General features: G+C 39.5%; 1 protein-coding gene across 6 annotated transcripts in view; it reads right to left on the bottom strand.

Moving 5' to 3' along the window:
• The window catches only part of rbm47 (RNA binding motif protein 47), a 264,038-nt gene that overhangs the window by 76,527 nt on the left and 165,689 nt on the right, over positions 1-21,822 (bottom strand). The window contains exon 1 of one of the 6 annotated variants that reach the window (XM_043692560.2): positions 21,140-21,260. The exons of 3 other annotated variants lie outside the window; for them this stretch is intronic. The gene's annotated coding sequence lies outside the window, so the exon portion shown is untranslated. 2 more of the 6 variants (XM_043692532.2, XM_043692541.2) reach the window with 2 other exon arrangements.

A 21,822-nucleotide genomic window follows, 5' to 3' on the forward strand; every position in this document is an offset into this window, starting at 1 on the left:
ATGGCAATGATCTCATATATTGATTACCACTTAACGGAGTCATTGAGGAACCCACTGATGGCTATTATATGCTATATGCCAGTTGACTTTAAAATAGGTAGAACCCGTGGCCCAACATTTCAACTCCCCCTCCCACTCTGCCGAGGACATGGAGGTCCTGGGCCTCCTTCACCACCGCTCCCTCACCACCAGACGCCTGGAGGAAGAACGCCTCATCGTCCGCCTCGGAACACTTCAACCCCAGGGCATCAATGTGGACTTCAAAAGCTTCCTCATTTCCCCTTCCCCCACCTTATCCTAGTTTCAAACTTCCAGCCCGCACTGTCCCCTTGACCTGTCCGGGCTTGTCCGACCTGCCTAGCTCCTTTTCCACCTATCCACTCCACCCTCTCCTCCCTGACCTATCACCTTCATCTCCTCCCCCACTCACCTATTGTACTCTATGCTACTTTCTCCCCACCCCCACCCTCCTCTAGCTTATCTCTCCACGCTTCAGGCTCTCTGCCTTTATTCCTGATGAAGGTCGATTTTGCTGCTCGTCGGATGCTGCCTGAATTGCTGTGCTCTTCCAGCACCACTGATCCAGAATTGGCAGGATTTCTAGTGTCTTGTTAGTCTCACTTAAAAAAATGACTGTGTGGGGATGCTGTATGGATGGTGAGAATAGAAGAAAACTTGCCCTTCTGCATCTGGAGAATGAAGAACGTTGGCATGAAATGTGTTTAGAATATTCATTTTTAAAATTCTTTCATAGGATATTAATAATCACTAATTTGTAGTCCATCCCTAATTGCTCTTAAACTGATTGGCCTGCTAGGCCATTTCAGAGGATGGTTAAGAGTCAGCCATTTTGCTAAAGGTGTGGAGTAGCACGTAGGTCAGACAGAGGGAAGGCAGATTTCCTTCCTGAAAGGGTATCAGTGACTCAGATGGGTTTTTACAACAAGTGAATATAATTGCCTTGGTCACCGTTGCAGAGACTAGCTTTTAATTTAAGATTAATTAAGTGAATTTAAATTCCACCAGTTGCCATGGTGGGATTTGAACCTGTGCTGAGAGCTTTAGCCTTGACTTTGATAATTGTACAGAAAAGCTTAATAGCTTAAGATCATAAATAAATAGACTGACACATTTAACAGGTACCATGGCTACAGGGCTGATCAGACACAGTAGATTCAGCTTTGTGTCAACATGATCTTAAGTTGTTAATAATTCAACATTTATTAAATAACGAATAAATAGACATATAAAACAAAGAGTAGCTATATACATGGAATTAATTTCTTTGGAGAGGGTGTTATTTTGAAACTATTGATTTTTCAGGGGAGGTAGCTAGCTGCAATGCATTGGACGAGCAAATCAATAATCAGTGCAAGATTGCAACACTCAGTGAACTGAAATTGAAGGCAACTGCTTAAAGCAGGAACTAATCATCTTTTTTGTCAACAAGCAACAATTTCAATTCTCCTGTCTCAGAATTTGTAGTATAAATTTAGAGTTGTTTACAATCTAACTGATTTTCATTTTAATTTTTAAAACATCTAATGTGATCATATAGATGACCTCACACACATCCGAACGAACCAACTGCATTTATGTTGTCGTCAGCAACACCCCCACGTTCTCTTGTAAAGGGAGATAATGACTAACGTGGCAAAAATTCCTGACAACAGACTTATGATCAGAACCATAATAGGACTCTAATGTGCCAACAGTGCAGACGTCAAGATATAAAGAAGCAAGCATGAAGGATAGATTGTGTGACATACGATGTTCTACAGATGAGAGCTTGAATGATATGTATGATCCTATTATAAATGCTAGAATCTCCCAAACATAACTGCTGACCTATTGGACATGACCATCTCAACCCACTACAACCTTTTAAAAGCAAAATGGGTCAGTTCACAGGTATGGAGCACCAAGTCCAACAATGCCATCTTCACTAGCCCCCAATCTGTTCTCCTACATGACTGTCTCTAATCCTGCAATACCCAGCCTCACTCCATCCTCTCCACCAATGGTATGATCTTACTCAACTTCAAAACCTCTACTTTGGAAAAGAACCCTAATGAACTATTTCCACCCAAGGTATCTGGGCAGATTTCTTTTTTAAAAAGAACCTGCTTACCATACTCATGAGGTGGATTTTCCCAAATTTTGATGGTGTCAACTACGGAGGATTTCCTTTGGAGTCTGGTGACCTTTCTCACACAATTCTTCACTGCTCACCTCATTAAGTATGCGATCTTGAGCAGCAGCAGAAGAACTTGCTTGTTCTGGGATCTTACTGTGTTCACTCTGTAGGTGACATATTTAAACCCTATGACAAAGCCATGTTGCTCTGAGGGTCTGTGAATATTGATCGGTAGTCCAACGCCATATCAATGCATTGACTTCTGGTTTCTCTCGCCGCTACCACACACAGACCTTGTTAGGCTGCACTGTGGCTGGAGAAACCAGAGGGAATGAAGGAGGCTGGTGCTTTATCAATGTTGACATTCATGGATGGATGGATGGTGCCAGTGGCTACTGGCCATGGAGTGTGTGTGGAGATGGCAGGGAATGCCAGCCAATATAGAAACTGAGAGAAGATGCCAACAAGTCTCCACCACCAGCTCTGCCCTGACCTTCATATCAGGGATTGGTGCTACTGGTCTATCCCCAGAATCTGCCTACGTACACACAAGGTGATACTAGGTAATAATGAAATGTTAACGTATTCAAATAGGGCCCTTGTTGCTTCCCAGCAAGAATCTCATGTAGCTCTTAAATGTTAAGAGAAAACATAGACATTATTTTCTCAATGCCAACAATCTCATTTTTGAATTCACATCATATTCTCCCAACCTTCTCACTATTGCCCACTTGGCAAATTCCTCCCATGGCTTTAGTTCTCTAACCTAAATTTTTTGCCATTTATCTTTTATGTACACCCTTATCGCTTTATAATAAAATGCTCTGAAACATCACAATGTAAATAAAAGCTATTCTCAGTATGTAAGTTAGCTCGCTGAGCTTGAAGGCTTGTTTTCAGACGTTTCATCACCATTACTAGGTAACATCATTATTGCGAAAACAAACCTTCAAGCTCAGCGAGCTAACTTACATACTTTTCAACCTGAGCTACAAATCTTCTCAAAAGTCACTAACAAGTTATTCTAGTTGTTGTATTGTATACAGTTTTTGACTCCTTATTTCAGGAAACATATTTTGCTACAAAGGGAATGCAACAAGGATTCACCAGACTTGATTCCAGGCTGGCAGACTGTCCTCGGAATAGAGATTGGGAAAACGGAGCCTGTATTTTCTGGAATTTTGAAGAATGAGAGGTGATCTCATTGAAACTTATAAAATACTGAAAGGGACAGCCTTGATAGATGCAGATAAAATGTTTCTCCCAGCTTGGGACTCAAGAACCAAGGGGACATTATTTAAAAATAAAAAGGGCATGCCACTAGGTCTCAGAAGAGAAGGAATACTCAGAGGGTTGTGGTAACTCAGTCTTTGACTATGTTTAAGATAGAGATTGAGAGATTTCGGATTACCAGTGATGAACAGGGTTACGGGGATGGGGTGGGTAAAAGGCATTAAAGTGTTTGATCAGCCATGATCATGTTGAATAGTGAAGTCATTACCTTAAAGTGACTGATGAACATCAAGTAAGTTTAAGGAGGAGATAGATTTATAATTAGCAATGGGTTGAAGGGTTGTGGACAGCAGGCAGGAAAGTGAAGTTGAAGCGGAGATAAGATCAGCAATGATTGTGTCAAATGGTGGAGTGGACTCTAGGGGCTGAATTGCCTCCTCCTGCTCCAAGTACTTACGTTCTTAACAAATTTTCTGCTGAAAACAGATAGAAAGAGGTTCACTGGATTGATTCTAGCACTGAGAGAGTAGGCTTATGAGGAGACGTTGAGTAGACTGGGACTATACTCACTGGATAGGGAGGGATCTTAAAGAAACATATGAAATTACGAAAGGAATAGATAAGATAGAAGGTTGTTTCCACTGGCAGATGAAACTAGAATGAGGGAGCATAGCCTCAAAATAAGGGGGAGCAGATTTAGGACTGAGTTGAGGAGGAACTTCTTCACCCAAAAGGTGAACCTGTGGAATTCCAGTCCCCATGAAACAGTTGAGGCTACCATGTTGAATGTTTTTAAGGCAAAGATTGATCAATTTCTAAACTGCAAAGGAATGAAGGATCATGGTGAGTGGGCAGGTAAGTGGAGCTGAATCCACAAAAAGATCACCCTGATCTTATTGAAAGGCAGACAGAGCATGCTTAACATGCTAGATAGCATACTCCTGCTCCTATTTCTTATGTTCCTAAGTCAAAAAGGGCCATCTGACTGTTCATGCTGACATGAAATTTAAACCACGTTGAGGTTTGGGTTTTGTTTCAGTGGCTGGAACAGGTTTACTGACTGCAGCATGTGGGTTGTGGGTCAGCAAAATGTAGGCTGAGAATGATGAGGATCAGGAGAAGACCCAAAGCAGCCTGTTTAATGGTTTTGTTTCGGATGATTCTTAATTTTCTTGATCCCCTAAAACAAAATACTGAAAATTCCTGGGTCGCCTTTTGAGTGGTCTCCTGCTCATGGTCCCCTGATTTTAATCAAGAGGTACAGAATATGCGAAAGCCTGCTGGAAAACTTAAATTAACCAGAAATCTTTCAGACGTAGCGCTCCATCAGAACTGCATGCACGTTATCTATCGAATGTGTTACAGAATGGCAATGAAGGTAAAGGTAAAGTTACTGCACTGTTAATCCAAGAGGCCCTAGCTAATATTCTGGGGACATTGGTACAAATTCCACTGTGGCAGCTGTGGATTTTAAATTTGGTTAAGAAATCTGGAATTAAAATTAGTTTCAGTGGTGGTGACTGTAAGCAACTGTCATTAAAAAAACCAATCTGGTTCACTAACGTCTTTCAGGGAAGGAAATCTGCCGTCCTGACCTGGTCTGGCGTACATATGACTCCAGACCCATAGCAGTGTGGTTGACTCTCAACTACCCTCTGAAACAGACTAGTAAACCTTTCCGTTTAAGGGTGATGAGGCATTAGACCAACAATTGCTGGCCTTGCCAGTGATGCCTATATCCCATGAAAGAATTTTTAAAAAACACAATTCAGCAGTCAAGTCGAGATGATAAACCATGAGAGAAGTCTGTAACACTTCTAAATGGCTGTCTGTCTACCATCAGTGTAAAGTCTCAGAGGGTGTATAGCCGTAAAATAGGTGAATCGCACCTTAGAAGAAAGAAGCTGTTTAGAAAAGCTCCTTATTTATTTCAGTCTGAATAAAATAATAAATTTTGTGTATATCAGGTTACAGGTATTCAAAGGCTGATCCAATTGAAATTCCTGTGTGATATTTGTTGATAGTCCCACCTAATAATTGGCACATATCACCCCAGTCAGTGTGTATAAAAATAAATCCTCACCATTATGTCGACAATTAAGTTAATTGACTAATTGGTGTCAATTCAAATTCTGGAATTTTCTAAGCAGGAAGATGCCTGGCATCTTTTTATTGAAACGTATGGGATTATCTTAACCGAAATCAGGAGAAGTAGTAAGTTAAGTGTCCAGAGCACATATCCCACTGATTTAACCTGCTCTCTATCTCTATATAGATTGAGCTCCAGTTTATTCATTTGGGACCTAGTTGCTATTTTAACCATGAGCCTGAATGGAGGGACTGCTGTGGGTTTTCCCTCCAGCTCAAAGTCATGCAAAGAGGAGCCAGATCCAGAAGAGGTTCAAAGAATTAACTCTTTGAAATTTAAAAAAAAACATTGATTGTGGAATGAGGAGAGACAGATATTTTCCTCCAGGACTGCCAGGAAATGTTTAGCACATTTCCTCTTCAACCACCACTAGAATCCAGATTCTAGAACCACAGGCATAGTCTAAAGAATTAGTGCCAGGTTATTCAGGAGAGATGTAGAACTTACTTCTGCACACAAAGAGTATTGGAGGTTTGGTCCCTTTTCCTTAGCCTGTTAATGCTTATTCAATTGTTATTTTTTTATTAAGCAAAGGTATTAAGGGATATGGGCCCAGGACACAGGAGGTTAGGCCACAGATCAGCCATGATATCACTGAATAGCAGAGCAAAGCCTAATGGCCTTCTCCTATTCCTATAACTTAGTTCCGCCTCAGCTGGAATATTCATCCATTTATTATAAATGATGTGAAGGAGAAGGTGCAGAAGAGAGTTTGAGAATGGTTCCGAAAGGAGGACCTTCAGTCCTGAGGATGGATTTAAGACAATAAGGTTGTATTTTTAAAAATTCTTGAAGGGAAGGCTGAGAGGAGATCTGGACAGGGCAGTTAGGGAGTCACTGTTCTGCAAAGATCTAGAACGAGAGTGGGAAGATTTAAGGCAATTAGCAATAAAGGAATGGTAACACGAGGAAAAGGTTTTCTTACAGCGTAGGGTTAACAGTTGGAACGCACTACCAGAAAGAATCAAGAACGTGAAGGTATAGATTTACAGTGATTGGAAAAAGAAATGCAAATAAGAAGAGGTTTTCTTACATATAGAAGAGTTAGGGTTTGGAACACTGTCTGAGAATGCATACAGGCAGCTTCAATGGATACCATCAAAAGGGATTTGTTATCGGAAAACAAGGTCTGTAGGGTTACGAGCAAAATGCAGGAGAACAGCACTAAGTGAAATATTCATTGATACAGCATGTGCAAACCTGGCCCAAACGGCCTCCTTCCATTGCTGTAAACATTCTGTGATTTGGGAGTTACTGCTCCTGTTGCAAGTCAGTCAGAATACATGATAAATCTGGACTCTTGAAACTAAACTGAAATGACAACAACATTGTACAATTTAAATTAGTTATTACTGTATTTTTTAACTAACTAGATGTCAGAAGGTAAATCAATTATTAGTGTGTACTATTAACTGCCATTTGGGCAGATGGATTCTTAACTGTAATTGACAGCAAATGGATGGTTAACATAGATGTTCAACCAGGCTTTGGAAGCAATTACTATGCTTTAATTAATTCAGACTGTTGCCACAGACATCAGTAAACTTCCCTAAAGGAGAAGTTATGCTATGAAGAGGGGAACTCCACAGCCTACAATAGTTCATTTATCTTTTAATGCTGCTCGGGCTTTAAAAAGCATCCAGCTGATAAAAGGCCAGAATATATAAGTGAGGTGATCTCTGGTTACATTTCTAGTCAGTACTGATCTGTATGATTTCAGAGAGGTTACTTGCTAACATTTCGCCTTGGTGTTCCTGAACTGCAGAAGTAGAGAACGCAATCATGGTTTCCATTTGTGATGCAGTCCAGTGCTGTCTAATGTACACTGGGGAGGGGGGGGCGATGGCCCATTGGTATTATCGCTGGACTGTTAACCCAGACACCCAGACAATAATCTGGGGACCCAAGTTCAAGTTCTGCCATGGCAGATGGTAGAATTTGAATTCAATAAATATCTGGAATTAAGAGTCTAATGAAGACCATGAATCGATTGTCAGAAAAAAACCCATCAGGTTCATTAATGTCCTTTAGGGAAGGAAACTGCCATCCTTACCTGGTCTGGCCTACAGCAATGTGGTTGACTCTTAATTGCCCTCTGGCTGATTAGGGATGGGCAATAAATGTTGCCTGGCCAGTGATGCCTTTATCCCGTGAATGAATAAAGGGAAAAAAAAATGAGTATATATCCTGGTTGAGGTCAAGAATGAGCTTGATTGTTATCCCCCCACTGTGGAATAAATGTGCACTTTCTTCACATTGAGTTTCTAATAAATGGCCTACAAATGAATCTTGTAGAAAGTGAGGACTGCAGATGCTTGAGATCAGCTGAAAAATGTGTTGCTGGAAAAGCGTAACAGGTCAGGCAGCATCCAAGGAGCAGGAGAATCGACGTTTCGGGCATAAGCCCTTCTTCAGGAATCTGGCAACAAATGAACCTTAACTATTTTGAGGTGGAGATGCTTGAATATTCCCAAACATTTTTTAACAGGGAAGGAATTTCAGCATGGACCACCCATATCTTTTTATTAAGGAACTAGGGCTGAGAACTTAATGCTGGCCTTGTCAATAAAGTCAATACCCTGATATTGAATTAAATAAAATTTGGTGATGCAGTAATTTGGATGAATGAGATGGACTGCAGCGTTTTCCCAGATGATCACTCCTGGTGCATTGTGGCATATTTGCTACCTCTAGCGGTAGATGGAACTGGGTGAGGGTTCTTTGAGCTGGTTTGCTGCCATCAATCCTCCTTTGTCTCCACTTGGTCATGAGCCTTTCTAGTCATTAGAGGTAGAAAATAAACCATCATAGACCATTTACATTTGTAGTACAGCTCTTAGGTAACAGATATTTTATTGCATGATATCCTAAGTGCAACGCCATTTAGTCAAGCATAATTACTAGGAATGTAGGGAGCTGGTACAGGTTGCTCACTTTGAATGCTAGAGTACAGCTTCTACAGATTGTGTTTGACATCAATAGAATGGATGGAGACAAAGTAAGAACATTAACCTCTTCATAACCATTAAAATTAAGCAATATTTACAACATTTTCAAAAGCAAAATACTGTGGAAGCTGCATATCTAAAATGAAAGCAGAGTGGTCATGATCAGAAAGGTTAATTCTATTTCTCAACAGATGGAGCGAGTGTTTTGAGCATTTTTACTAAAACTTCTCACTTGTTACTACATATATATTCATCAATGCCTATGTTTTCACAGGGAAACATATGATCCTTGGATATAAACCTCAACGTAAAATGAACTTGCACAGAATATTAAACATGCATCTGGCAGGTTTGGTTACATTCCAAAACAAGTTTCATAACTAGACAGCCCCATCCTCCTGTCAGATGCCCTAAACTTTGGACAGGCTGAAGGAAACTTTGTCCCGAGAGAAATATTGAAATTAGACTGGAACTTGGGTTTGAGTCTAATCTCTAACTCTTCCAGAATACTGCCACTGGAGTTAGATATGGAGAATACTGATAGGGCTAAGGGCTTCCAGTTTTTATGCTGCAACCCATACAGGTAAACTGTTTCCATTGAAAATTTCAGAAAGTGTTGAGTTTTATTGAATTTGAGAGAATGATTTATCTAAATTTTGTGCACGTAAAACTTCAAAAACTAAGAATATCATGAAACTGCTGCACAACAAAGTAGTCCTTCTGCATCACATGATTAAAGAATTATATTTCCTACTCAGATTCATTTCCCACTTGCCCTTCCTTGAAACATTCACTTCTTGCTGAGGTGCAGCCTCACAGGCACCAATTACCCTCAGATACACGGACTACTTGCCAGTGATGACCGTATTTCATGAAGGAATAATTTCCATTGGAGGAAATGACAGAATGCTGACACGCACTTGATAAAGCTCTTCAGGGTATCTCAAGATATTTTCTGCTTTGACCTGGACTATTCAGCTTCCTTCTCAAAACCAACTCACTAGCCTGCATGAACCCAATTCAAAACTGGAACTCAGCATAGTAATTAGTACACACTCGAGCATTACAAGAATGTCCCATAATAGCATTCACTGAAAGTGATAAAATATCCTTCCTCCCTTTGCATTGAAAATTTATCATGCATCATGTTAACTGCTGCCACATTCTGACTTTTTCTAAAATGTGCAAATAGTTCTTATTGGAGAGTGGAAGACAACACACTGTACTGGCTACAAAAACTATCTCAGGACTTTCAGCCAATGAAAAAGCATGGTAAAAATGATAAAGTTCAGTTTAAAAACATTTGTACTATCTTCGATGGCCCCACAAACAATGAGCATAGAACATTACAGCACAGTACAGGCCATTTGACCCTCGATGCTGTGCCAACCTGTGAATCCAATCTATTGCCTAGCTAATCTACGCAATTCCATTAAGATACATACGATTATCCAATGACCATTTAAATGTCCCTAATGTTGGTGATTCCATGTCCTTACTACTCTGAGTAAAGAACTTACCTCTGACATCTGTCCTATATCTACCATCCTCATCCCCTCATGCTAGCCATCATCTGAGGAAAAAGGCTCTCATTGTCCACCCTATCTAAACCTCTGAACATCTTGAATGCCTCTATTAAGTCACCTCTTAACCTTATTCTCTCTAAATGAAAAACAGCCTCAAGTCCCTCAGCCTTTCCTCATAAGACCTTCTCTCCACACTAGGCAACATCCTGGTAAATCTCCATATGCCTTCTTAACAACCCTATCAACCTGGGTGGCAACTTTCAAGGATCTAGGGGTGGAATGGTTGCTAAGTGGTTAGCACTACCACCTCACAGCGTCAGGGTCCCAGGTTTGTTTCCAATATTGGGCAACTGTCTGTGTGGAGTTTGCACATTCTCCCCGTGCCTGCGTGGGTTTCCTCCGGGTGCTCCAGTTTCCTCCCACAATCCAAAGATGTGCAGGCCAGGTGAATTGGCCATGTTAAATTGCCCATAGTGTTAGGTGCATTAGTCAGAGGGAAATGGATCTGGGTGGGTTACTCTTCGGAGAGTCGGTGTTGACTTGTTGGACTGAAGGGCCTGTTTCCACACTATAGGGAATCTAATCTGTGCAAATGGACACCGTGATCTCTCTGCTCATCCACACTACCAAGAATGTTAACATTAGCACAGTACTCTGTATTCCTGTTACTCCTTCCAAAGTGAATCACCTCACACTTTTCCACATTAAACTCCATTTGCCACCTCTCACCTCAGCTCTGCAGCTTATCTATATTCCTGTGTAACCTGTAACATGCTTCCGCACTGTCCATGTACGCTGTCCACTGTCCACAGATCCTTGCTGTACACCACGAGTAACTGAACTCCAGGATGAACATTTCCCATCAACCACCATCTGTAAAGCTGTCTTCTTACAGCTAGCTAATTTCTGATCCAAACCGCTAAATCACCCTCAATTCCATGCCTCTATATTTTCTGCAATAGTCTACCGTGGGGAACCTTATCAAACACTTTACTGAAATAAGTGAAGAGAAGGAAATAATAGGAAAGTGTATTGAGCCATAGGAAATTCTCTATCCAATGTCAAAAAGCAAAACAGAAACAGAACTGTAATACAGAAATTGAAAAAAGTGACAGGCTGGAATTACAAATAGAAAAATGAAAAATGGGGATGTAAAAAAGAAAATTCAAAGTTAAGAAAGGAAAATGTAAAAATAATTTCAGTTTTTAGTGGAATAGCTATTTGGACCTCTCCTGCCTGTATTCATTTTGTTAAAAATTCCACAACACCAGGTTATAGTCCAACAGGTTTATTTGGAAGCACTAGCTTTTGGAGCATTGGTCCTTCATCAGGTCCTGCTCCACATCTACTTGATGAAGGAGCAGTGCTCCAAAAGCTAGTGTTTTGTCCATCCCAGTCCAACACCAGCTCCTCCACATCATGTATTCATTTAGTTTGATGTTTTTTGTTATACATCTTCAATTTGTAACAAAGACGGTCTCAGTACGACAGGTTACACAAACATCAGTGTTATTTTTATCAATTAGCTTGTACAGAAGCAAGTGACCCTCTCAGTTATCAGAAAGGTAATAAGTAACAGCAGTGAAGATAAAGATGAGTTATCAGTGAATTGCTTGTGATTATGGGAGTGATTTCACAAACCATTTCAAAGTGTATTGACATAAAATACCATGGCCAGAGTTCCTCTGCGTGTAAAGTGCAATGAAATCAGAAATACATTTATAGAACCTGGCTCAGTGGTTAGCACTGCAGCCTCACAGCACCAGGGTCCCAGGTTCGATTCCAGCCTTGGGCGACTGTCTGTGAGGAGTTTGCACATTCTCCGTGTCTGCGTGGGTTTCCTCTGGGTGCTCCAGTTTCCTCCCACAGTCCAAAGATGTGCAGGTTAGGTGACTTGGCCATGCTACATTTCCCATAGTGTTAGATGCAATAGTCAGAGGGAAATGGGTCTGAGTGGGTTACTCTTCGGAGTAATGGTGTTGACTTGGACTGAAGGGCCTGTTTACACACTGTAGGGAATCTAATCTATTAGTTTACTACAACACATGCATTTCTATAGCACCTTCCTAAGGTGCTTTTCTGGAATGATGGGTGTCCTTTTGGGTGGGAGTGTTATGCCACTTCAGGGAAGGAGGAAAGACTTTACTAACTTCTGGGGGATAAGTGCCCCCCATCATTCAAACAGCACCTTCAATGTTAATGCCCTCGTTCTACATCATCACTTTTAAAACATCTTTAAAACCAGGCTGCCTAATCATACCTGCACGTCCAATTATTTATTGATATGTGGTGGATGGATTTTGTATCTGCCCATAATGTGGGGGTGGGATGTAGTCTGGGTAAGGTGGTGGTGGTCTGAATGCCCAATTTATTTTCCATACACTGATCGCTGAAAACACACCGCTCAAAATGCACACAATCTGCAGGCAGTCAATGCAGTAGTCAATCAATAAAACATTTCATAAATTCCTATTTTGGAAACAGAACCAGTCTGACTCAAGATTGGAAGGCAGACAGACTCTCACCTCACACCTTTAATACATTGTCTGAGCAGAGATGTCACTTTTTTTTAAAAAATGAAATATTAAGTTATCTCAAGAATGTGACTTAAAAGAAGTTCTGGGATTTATATATTAATAGACTGAAACCTGCAACCCATTCCAAAAGATGAAAGACTTAAAAGCAATCTATATCGTTTTAGTTGCATGACACTGTGATCTTTTGCTATAAATTCTGTGTCTTATGATACTGCCCCACTAGTTACGTTATGAGGGAGCAGCGCTCTGAAAACTAGTACTTCCAAATAAACCTGTTGGACTATAATCTGGTGTTGTGTGATTTTTAACTTTGTTCATCCCAGTCTAACACTGGCACCCCCACATCAATGAAAGCACAAGCAGTGGACAAGCAAAATATCCAGTCCATAGGGAGGGACCTGCAGAGCATTGTGCCTAGACAGTCAAAGGCATGACCATAAATGGTGACACAATGGAATTTAGAATGTAGGTTGGAATGTAGGTATGAGAATTCTAAAATCAAGACGTTGCAGCGTTGGATCCAATGGAATCAGCAGACACAAGTGATGGGGAACAAACACAGAAATTGCTGAAGAAACTCAGTTGGTCTGGCAGTCTCTGTGGTGAGAAAAGAGAATTAATGTTTCAGGTCCAGTTCATTGATTCTGTTTTTCACTCCACGGATGCTGCCAGACTTGTTGTTAGGTTTCTCCAGCAATTTCTGTTTTTTTGTTTCAGATTTCCAGCATTTGCAGTTTTTTGTTTATGACAAGTGATGGGAAATTGTCTGAGTTAGGATATAGGAGAAAGTGAGGACTGCAGATGCTGGGGATCAGAGCTGAAAATGTGTTGCTGGAAAAGCGCAGCAGGTCAGGCAGCATCCAAGGAGCAGGAGAATCGATGTATCTGGCATAAGCCCTCCTTCAGGAATGAAGAATCCTGCTCCTTGGATGCTGCCTGACCTACTGCACTTTTCCAGCAACACATTTTTCAGCTGAGTTAGGATATAGGCAGGATTATGGTGCTATAACTCTATTTACCTAAAACAGCTCTCCCAGTGCTAGCTCCTATTTGGAATTCTAAATTCATTTCTGTCAATTTACAGAAATATAACTTTTGAAAGATCTATTGTTCAGTCAAAAGGATACCACATTCATGAAGTATTGTTGGACAATCTTGCTTATGTTTGCTTTAGAAAGGAACTTACTTTACGTTGAGCACCATGGTACCTGTCAATAGGAGGGGGAATCTAAACACATGAGTGGAACACCAATGGATGCATGAGATTTGATAATTATGTGAAATTGAGAATGGAAAATTATACAGTACAGCATAATAAAATAACACCAGAGTAGGCAGTCTGTTTATAAAAACATTTTTGAAATGATGAAATGGAAGGGGAACATTAATTTTGGAGGGCTTTGAACACTGGCTGCAGCCCTCCCCCAGTCGCACCCTTGCCCTTCCATTAGGTGGCCTAATTCTCTCTTGCCCAATAATGGAGTACTGTGAGACTTACACATCTACATTGTTCAAAAGTCTGATTATAATTTAAACATTGCTAGGCAGCAATAAAACACATGGCTGCATGCGTAGTGCAAAGTCCATGGAGCTCTCCCCAAGTAGACATACAAACACAGAACAAGGGAATGACTTTCACCCCCTTGAGCCTGCTTTGCCTTTTTGTACAATCACGTCTGAACTGCGTATAATCCCAAATCTACATTCCCACCTACTCTGACAACCTTTTAACCCCTTGCTTAATGGAAATTCTTACTTATCTGTCTTAAAACCCCGATTCTGCCATCTTTTCAGGAAGAGACTTCCAGAGACTCAACTATCTAAGAAAAATAATTCACTTAATCTCTGTTTTACATGGGCAACTCTGATTTTTAAATAGTTACACCTTGTTCTAGATTCTCTCAGGAACAGAAATGTCCTCTTCACATCTGCTTTGTCAAGACCCCTCAAGATAATGTGTTTCACTCTCTTCAATGGCTTCTTACCCTTCTAAACACCCACAGACACAAACCTAGCCTGTCCAACCTTTCGTATCCTGGTAACAGCCTGATGGAAAACAATGTATGCTTTTCCTGGGATGAGGTGTTAATGGTTGAGGGAAGGGTTGATACAAATGACTAAGTTGATATTGTGGAGAAAGTGAGGTCTGCAGATGCTGGAGATCAGAGCTGAAAATGTGTTGCTGGAAAAGCGCAGCAGGTCAGGCAGCATCCAGGGAACAGGAGAATCGATGTTTCGGGCATAAGCCCTTCTTCAGGAATGAGGAAAGTGATTCCTGAAGAAGGGCTTATGCCCGAAACGTCGATTCTCCTATTCCCTGGATGCTGCCTGACCTGCTGCGCTTAAGTTGATATTGTGTTGAATGAGGGACAACAGTGAAAGTTTGCAAGTGTGATTGCAACTGATGTGGGGGAAGAAAGTTTCCCTCTAAAGCAGAAAATAAGTCAGGTTGGGACCAATCTAAGATGATATTTGTGGTAATGAACATAAGAAAATAGTCAGGAGTCAAGAAATTGGAATTTTGAAGGTCACAAGGGATGGCAACTTAAAAGGATAGCCATGAGTGGAGGAAGCTATGGTGGAAGTAGTTTAGGAAGAACAGAAAGCTGGTGAATTCAGTGTACATGTTAAATTATGAAATTGTCAATATATTCATCTTCAATAAGACAGGCACAGTAAAGACTGATAGACTAACCTTTCTGGAGGGAAGTCAGAGATTATCAGTTACTGCTGTTTCAATGACTGAATCCAAGGCAGTGGTGGATAAGATGAACAGGCCAGGAAAGAGGTTGCTAAGTTTAATGTCTCCAGGATGAGGAAATCAGTTGGGGCTACTACTCCAAAAGAAGTGGCTTCATGGACTTAGAACTTTGAAAGTAACATAAACAGTATGTGTGGACATATTGAGGAGGAGCTTATACTAGAGTCTGGGATAACTGCAGATGAGAGAAAGTGAGGACTGCAGATGCTGTAGGTTTAGAGTCGAAAAATGTGTGGCTGGAAAAGCACATCAGGTCAGGTAGCATTTGAGGAGCAGGAGATTCGATGTGTTGGGCAAGGGCCCTTCATCAGAACAGTCCTGACGAAGGCCTTATGTCTGAAACGTTGACTCTCTTGCTCCTCGGACTGCAGATGAGGAGCAGAGCAGAAAGGTTCAGGTAGCAATTGAAGTGCCGGCAAAAACATTTGAGATGGGTGAAATAAAAAGGTGATCTGGCCAAATGGCTTGAAAGTGAGGAACCCTAACCTTAACTCTAAATCTTAGTTATACTGTTTATTGGAAATCAGAAATCTTTCAAATTCTGCCATACTCACTTTATAACTACCTGATAAAGGAGCAGCACTCTGAAAGCTAGTACTTCTAAATAAACCTGTTGAATTATAAACCTTATGTTGTGTGATTTTTAACTTTGTCCATCCCAGTTCAACACCAGCAACTCCACATCATCACTTTAACTGACACGACAGACATAGCAAAACAACTTAAACTGATGAACAAGAGTTCATTAACATTTATGTGTCACATCTACTAAATGGAGAGCACTGGGGGTAAAGCCAGAAAATACCCAAGAAACTAACTTAACTAAGAAAGTGCAAAACATCATATTTCTACCATACATTTATGACATTATCTGCAAGAGGGAATGATACAATATACGTGGAGGGTTTGAAGTAGTTTCATTGTAAGGTTTCTTTTCTTCTGGTTTTTGGACTGTCTATAAACCTGATATTTATCCTGCTAAATTCAGTTTCCCAATCTCATGCTAGGCTCCTAAATCAACATTACACGTTAATTTCCAGGTCTGTAACTGCACTTGAAAGTTAGTAATATACATTTGAGAAGTCAATACAGCAGTAATCCAGAATCTGAAATCAAACAGCTTGGACTGAATTTTCAAAGGCTCTCCCAGTTGCCTGTCATTTTCATGGAAGTCCCAGTAAAATAATAAGTGCTAAAAAGTGATTTTAAGTTATGTTTAAAATATTTTCATTGAAGGGCTCCTTGCTGAATATGAGAAGATACCAAAAGAACTCTAACAGAAATTTAGGACTGTTAAATATAAAAGCTACTACTAGGCATATAATTTTGCATTTCAGAGAATCACAGAATTGTTACAGTGCAGAAGGAGTCTATTTGTACCTTCGTGCCTGTGCTAACTCTCCAAATGAATAACTCAGTAAGTGCCACTCTCCTGACTTCTCTCTGCAACCCTGCACATTCTTCCCGTTCAAATAACCAAATTCCCTTTTCAATGCCTGAATTTAATAAATGTTAGATCCCTTCAGAAATGTGTAGTGAACATTACACAATTTTGATTTTATGGTAGTAATTAAGTTGATTACATTGAACTGTACACAGTTGATGTTCCATATAGCTATCTTCATTACCCTTTGTACTTGATGGCAATGGAAAGTCTCATGTCCAACATTACTTATTTTCCAGTATATGCTCAATGGAATTTAAGCATACGCATGTCACTGGTAAATAGTTTTCGTAATGATTTGTATTATTTAAAACAAAACACTATTGGAAAATGGCTCTTCATACAAAACTGGCAATGCCCTCAGACTGAATTGATCATCATTGAGAATTTCTGCTAACTGCATTGATTTTCAAGTCTCCGGATGAAGACTTTAAAAAAATTTAAAATTAAGTTTTTTTTAGGCTAATAGGCATCTTGTCAAAGTCTTGAAAATATTAAACTTTTTGGATTGTTATTTTTTAAAGAGCAAACTCTACTTCAGAAAATGCATGAAAAATGTGAACTTTTTTTCATCCGTCATTGGAAGTTTACAAATATCTCAGCAAAGTAAATTATACCCTTTTATTTGTAAATTATCTTCCTGACTCCTCATTAAAACTGTAACAGAACAATGGCTCTGCAGAACTATTAATTGTAGAAATGTTGATTCAACAACTGACCTCACAGTCTAGTGAAGCTCCGAATATGCCTCAGTTGTATTTATCCCCTGTCTTTGTAACTTAAATTTTGTTAACCCAAGAGCTTAACAATGAACAGGTGAGACTAAGTCACTACCCTTGGTGTAAAGGCGTTATTGACTCAAGCATCTCTTGTTTGCAAGTAAAATAATTAGCTCCTATTCCAAATCTTTTCTGTTTGATTGTCAACCATATGTTGAATACATTATAGCAGTGGTGACTCGCATATAACGCAGTTGCACAATTCATACCATTTTACAAATTTTCAAAAAATGAGTATCAGATAGTGTTATGTGGAACATGTTGGTTCCTGTGACTTCAGAAACGAGGGAAGAAAAGAACTGTTCAAGGATAAAGTGTAGCATTTAAGATCATATAGATTTGTGGGTAACTTGCTAAATATACCAAGTGGTGATATATTGGTGGGCTAGGAAGAACTTTGCAAAACCTTTGCTCAAAAAATAAAATAAATTGGATATAGTCCATGAAAATATGAATCCTATGCGAGGTTAGGTTTAACAGTCGGATGCTTCTTTTGCACACCATTAAAAAGTACAGAGTTTGGTTACAAAGGTGGACAGAAAAAGACTTATCTCTACTCTGCTGAAATTCAATGGCCTGGTATTTCCACTTGGTTGCATTGGTTTTTCCCATAAAATTGGCCAAAACAGTAGCTCAATGAAATTTAAGCATAAAAATGTCACAGGTAAATAGTTTTCATAATGATTTGTTCTTTTTTTTAAAAAAGCACCAGTGGAAAATGGCTCTACCCACAAATTGAATTGATCACTACTGCGTTGTGCACTGATTTGCAAGTCTCCAAATGAAGACTTTAAAAATTCAAAAATTAAGTATTTTTTCAGCTAATAGACATCTTGTCAAAGCTTTTAAAACATTAAACTTTTTGGATTATTAAGAAACTGACTACAGTACAGCAAGTGTACAGTACAGTGCAGCAAATGCTAATACAGCAAACAGTTGGCACATGTTTTTTAAAAGTTTATTTTCTCAGTGCCAAAATGAGGATATGAGGTGCTGGAGTTTACAGCAGATGTAGTGCCCTTGAACCAGAGCCCAAGCAGGTCCTTGATCATCAAAAGCAGCAAAAAAAAACATACATTAAACTTGGGTTTTAGGAAGTGTCTTGGGCACCACAACAGTGAACCTTACTCAAGTGGCCAGTCTTTGCCTATGAGATATTGCCAGCTTCCTAAAGGGCAATGCAGCCAATCAGGTCCTAAACCATACAAAAAAAAGGTAGCAGCTTTCCTGACAAGGGGGTTGGTGTGAACTTTGCTTGAAATAACCTCCATCTCGGCTGTGAGAAAAGACAATTTTGCCACAATCGAGTAAACCAATCCCTCAAATTCGCAAGGCTGTTAGAATTGACTGGCAGAGTGATCAAAGTCACAATTCGAAAACAATGGAAAAATAAAAAGTCAGTTTGATTATTTAATCTCACTAAAATTTCAGATGATTACAACTGTCACAAAGTTTGCAATTGTGTGAACCCGGGCTAAAATAGTTAATTTATAATTAGCACTTTATTACCATTTGCATGTTTAATAAATGTGATATTTATTTTGGATTTACTCAGTCTGATCCACAATGAGGGGCCTGTTCACTGTCTGGTCTCCTCTTCCTGCTTTACAATAACCACCACTATATTATCTCTTATTTCTAGTCGTCACAATACATTTTAACAACTGTGTAACCAGTTCTCCCAACACACAAACGACGAAAGGCATTAGCTAGTGTAATATGAAGCCAAACACATCAAAATGTTCTGCTCAATGTTAAAAATTAGCTTATAGTAGTCAGGGTGCTACATTTTGTCTTGGGGACACAACGACCAAACAGCAAAAGACTGTTGTGCAGTTAATCCTTGTTGGGAAAAAGCACAGTGGCAGTAAACAATGTAGGCAGCTGGATGAGAATGGATTAGGTTTATCCATAATGCCTCGCGGTAACATTACCAGCTGAGCCACTTTGAAGTTCAAAGATTGAGAAGTGCTATTTGGGTGAGGTACGAAGGTACTGTTGGGGGTCTGTGGAAAATTCACACCTTCAAGGAAAGGAAGGAAGCAAAAGAATGAGAAAATTGAAAGAACTGAATTAAGTTCGTAAGAGCCTGAAATCCTCACACACTAACCATTTCACAGCAGCAGTCTTAGAAATGTAACACTCACCAAACGGATCAACCAGCAGCAAACTGTTTAGTAGCCCAAGAACAATACTTACAAGAGAATTTATCAAACTTATCAGCCAGGCATCCAACGAGTAACGTGAATACTTAACGTTGGGAGAAATGTCATTCTAATCATTTGTACTTACAATATTGAAGAATACGATGAGTTTAATTCTACACAGTTATTTTCAGCGACCTCCTTTGTTTTTATATTGCTGCTTTAATTTTTACTGAATCTATTCGAAAATTTGCGAACAGGGATATAAAATGGAAGTAGACATTGGCAGTAAAATCTCTACCTTCAGCAAGGTGTATTCTCCTTTCACAGCTCTGCACGGCAATGGAATGCCCTTCAAACTCATGGCTGATTGCTTTTAGTTAATGTTTCACCAGACACAAAACAACTCTCCTGTCCCACCCTCAGAGCAAATAGCTCCGCCGAGTACAAGGTGCACAAAAGAGAGACAAGAGGGGGGGAAGAAAAGAGAGAAAATAAAATGGGCACAGTTTCTGCTGACAGAGCACTGTGTGCCAAAGCGCCATTTCAGAAAGAACAGTGACAATTAAATCCAGAAACCAATCGAAAAATATCACTGAACCTATTAATGAATATTCAAGTCGATTAAATTTTCTCATAGATCCTGGTCTGCCACACAAACGTTAAAAAAAAGCAAAATGGAAGAACTAATTTATACAAATCAGTCAACATATGGTGCCACAATTTAGCTTACACAGGTAATTCTCAGTGCTAATAGTGTAAAATGTGCCAAGTCCAACATAAACTAAATATTTACTATTTTTGCATGAGGTCTTATCAATTTCCTACGTAAGCACTGGAAGAAAGGGAGACAGTGAAGACAGTAAAACATTCTTCCCATTAAATTTTTACTTGGCAAAAGTAATTGCTGTTTGCACATTAACCAGAGTAAATGATTCCTGTCAGTGTATAACACATATATACCCACAACATAGACAAGAACTTTGTCAGGGAGCAAGCATAGTAGGTCCTGATGAGACATTTGAGTGAAAATGGAGAAAAATTACAGTGATGTGACTCGGTGTTACTTTACAGTAACCTAAATGGTTTGTTGACCAGATGGTTGTTGATGAGTTGAATGTTTCTACCTCTTGAAACAGGACTAAATTCTAATGCAGAAAATGATTTCAATAAGGATTGAAAAAAGTGGTGTTTCACTGGACGATATGGATTTATTCTAGTCATAGTGCATGGGATCTCTTTCTCCAATACAATTCATACAATGATCCTAACCGTTGACACACACATTGGACTGTAACATTTATTATATTAATTCTCATTTAATGAATTCAGAACGCCTTTCTTCAAATATCCTGCAGCATGGTGCAACATCCTGAAAGGGCCATATTATAAATGTGAAACAGAATGCTTGAATTAGTGACATTCAACAGTGATGACAATAAAATTATTATTTAAAAACACAATAAACAGAAAGCACATACCTGTGAAGGCTGGACTGTTAGGCACTGAGAAATCTGTGCAAGCTGCTTCACTCTCCTCAAATCTATACACTAAAACCTTTATCAGCAGCACTAGGAACTAAGGTACTCTGGTGCTAGTCTATTTATCTAATGTAAAAAAGGGGAGGCACTTATATATTTAGCCTTTGGTTGTCAATCACTGATTATTACCATGTAAAGATAATTGATTACTGAAATGTGAAAAGGGCCACAAATAGAGGCTTACTACTTAACTAAAAGAAACAACAAAAAAACTTCAAGTCATGTGTAAAACTTGAATTACTTTTTTTCTGCTACCATGTTTTTACTAAGGGGAACATGGGATTGGTATTTGGATCCAAAAGACTGGCTAAGTGAAACAGCCCAGGGAAGGGAAGGGATAGAAGTAATAAATGAAATCACAAATCCACTCCTGGTTTGTACTCGCATCTACGTAAATGATTAGAGTTGTGAGATCAGGCCCCTAAGTCTATCTAAGTTGTCTAAACGAGCACCAATTCACACACTGAGAATGAGCTACCAGGAGAGATTAAAGTTTAAATGCAATACAATCTAGATGATAGATAGTTTACAGAGGACAAAGCCTCATATAAATATATGAGGTTGTGAATTTATAAATAAGGTAAACTTAGAATATAATATGCCTCTGGTTGTGGGTTCTGAAG

The sequence above is a fragment of the Chiloscyllium plagiosum genome, unplaced genomic scaffold (assembly GCF_037043375.1).
Source record: "Chiloscyllium plagiosum isolate Xiang-an unplaced genomic scaffold, Cpla_swu_hap1 HiC_scaffold_1, whole genome shotgun sequence".
NCBI classification, from domain to species: Eukaryota; Metazoa; Chordata; class Chondrichthyes; order Orectolobiformes; family Hemiscylliidae; genus Chiloscyllium; species Chiloscyllium plagiosum.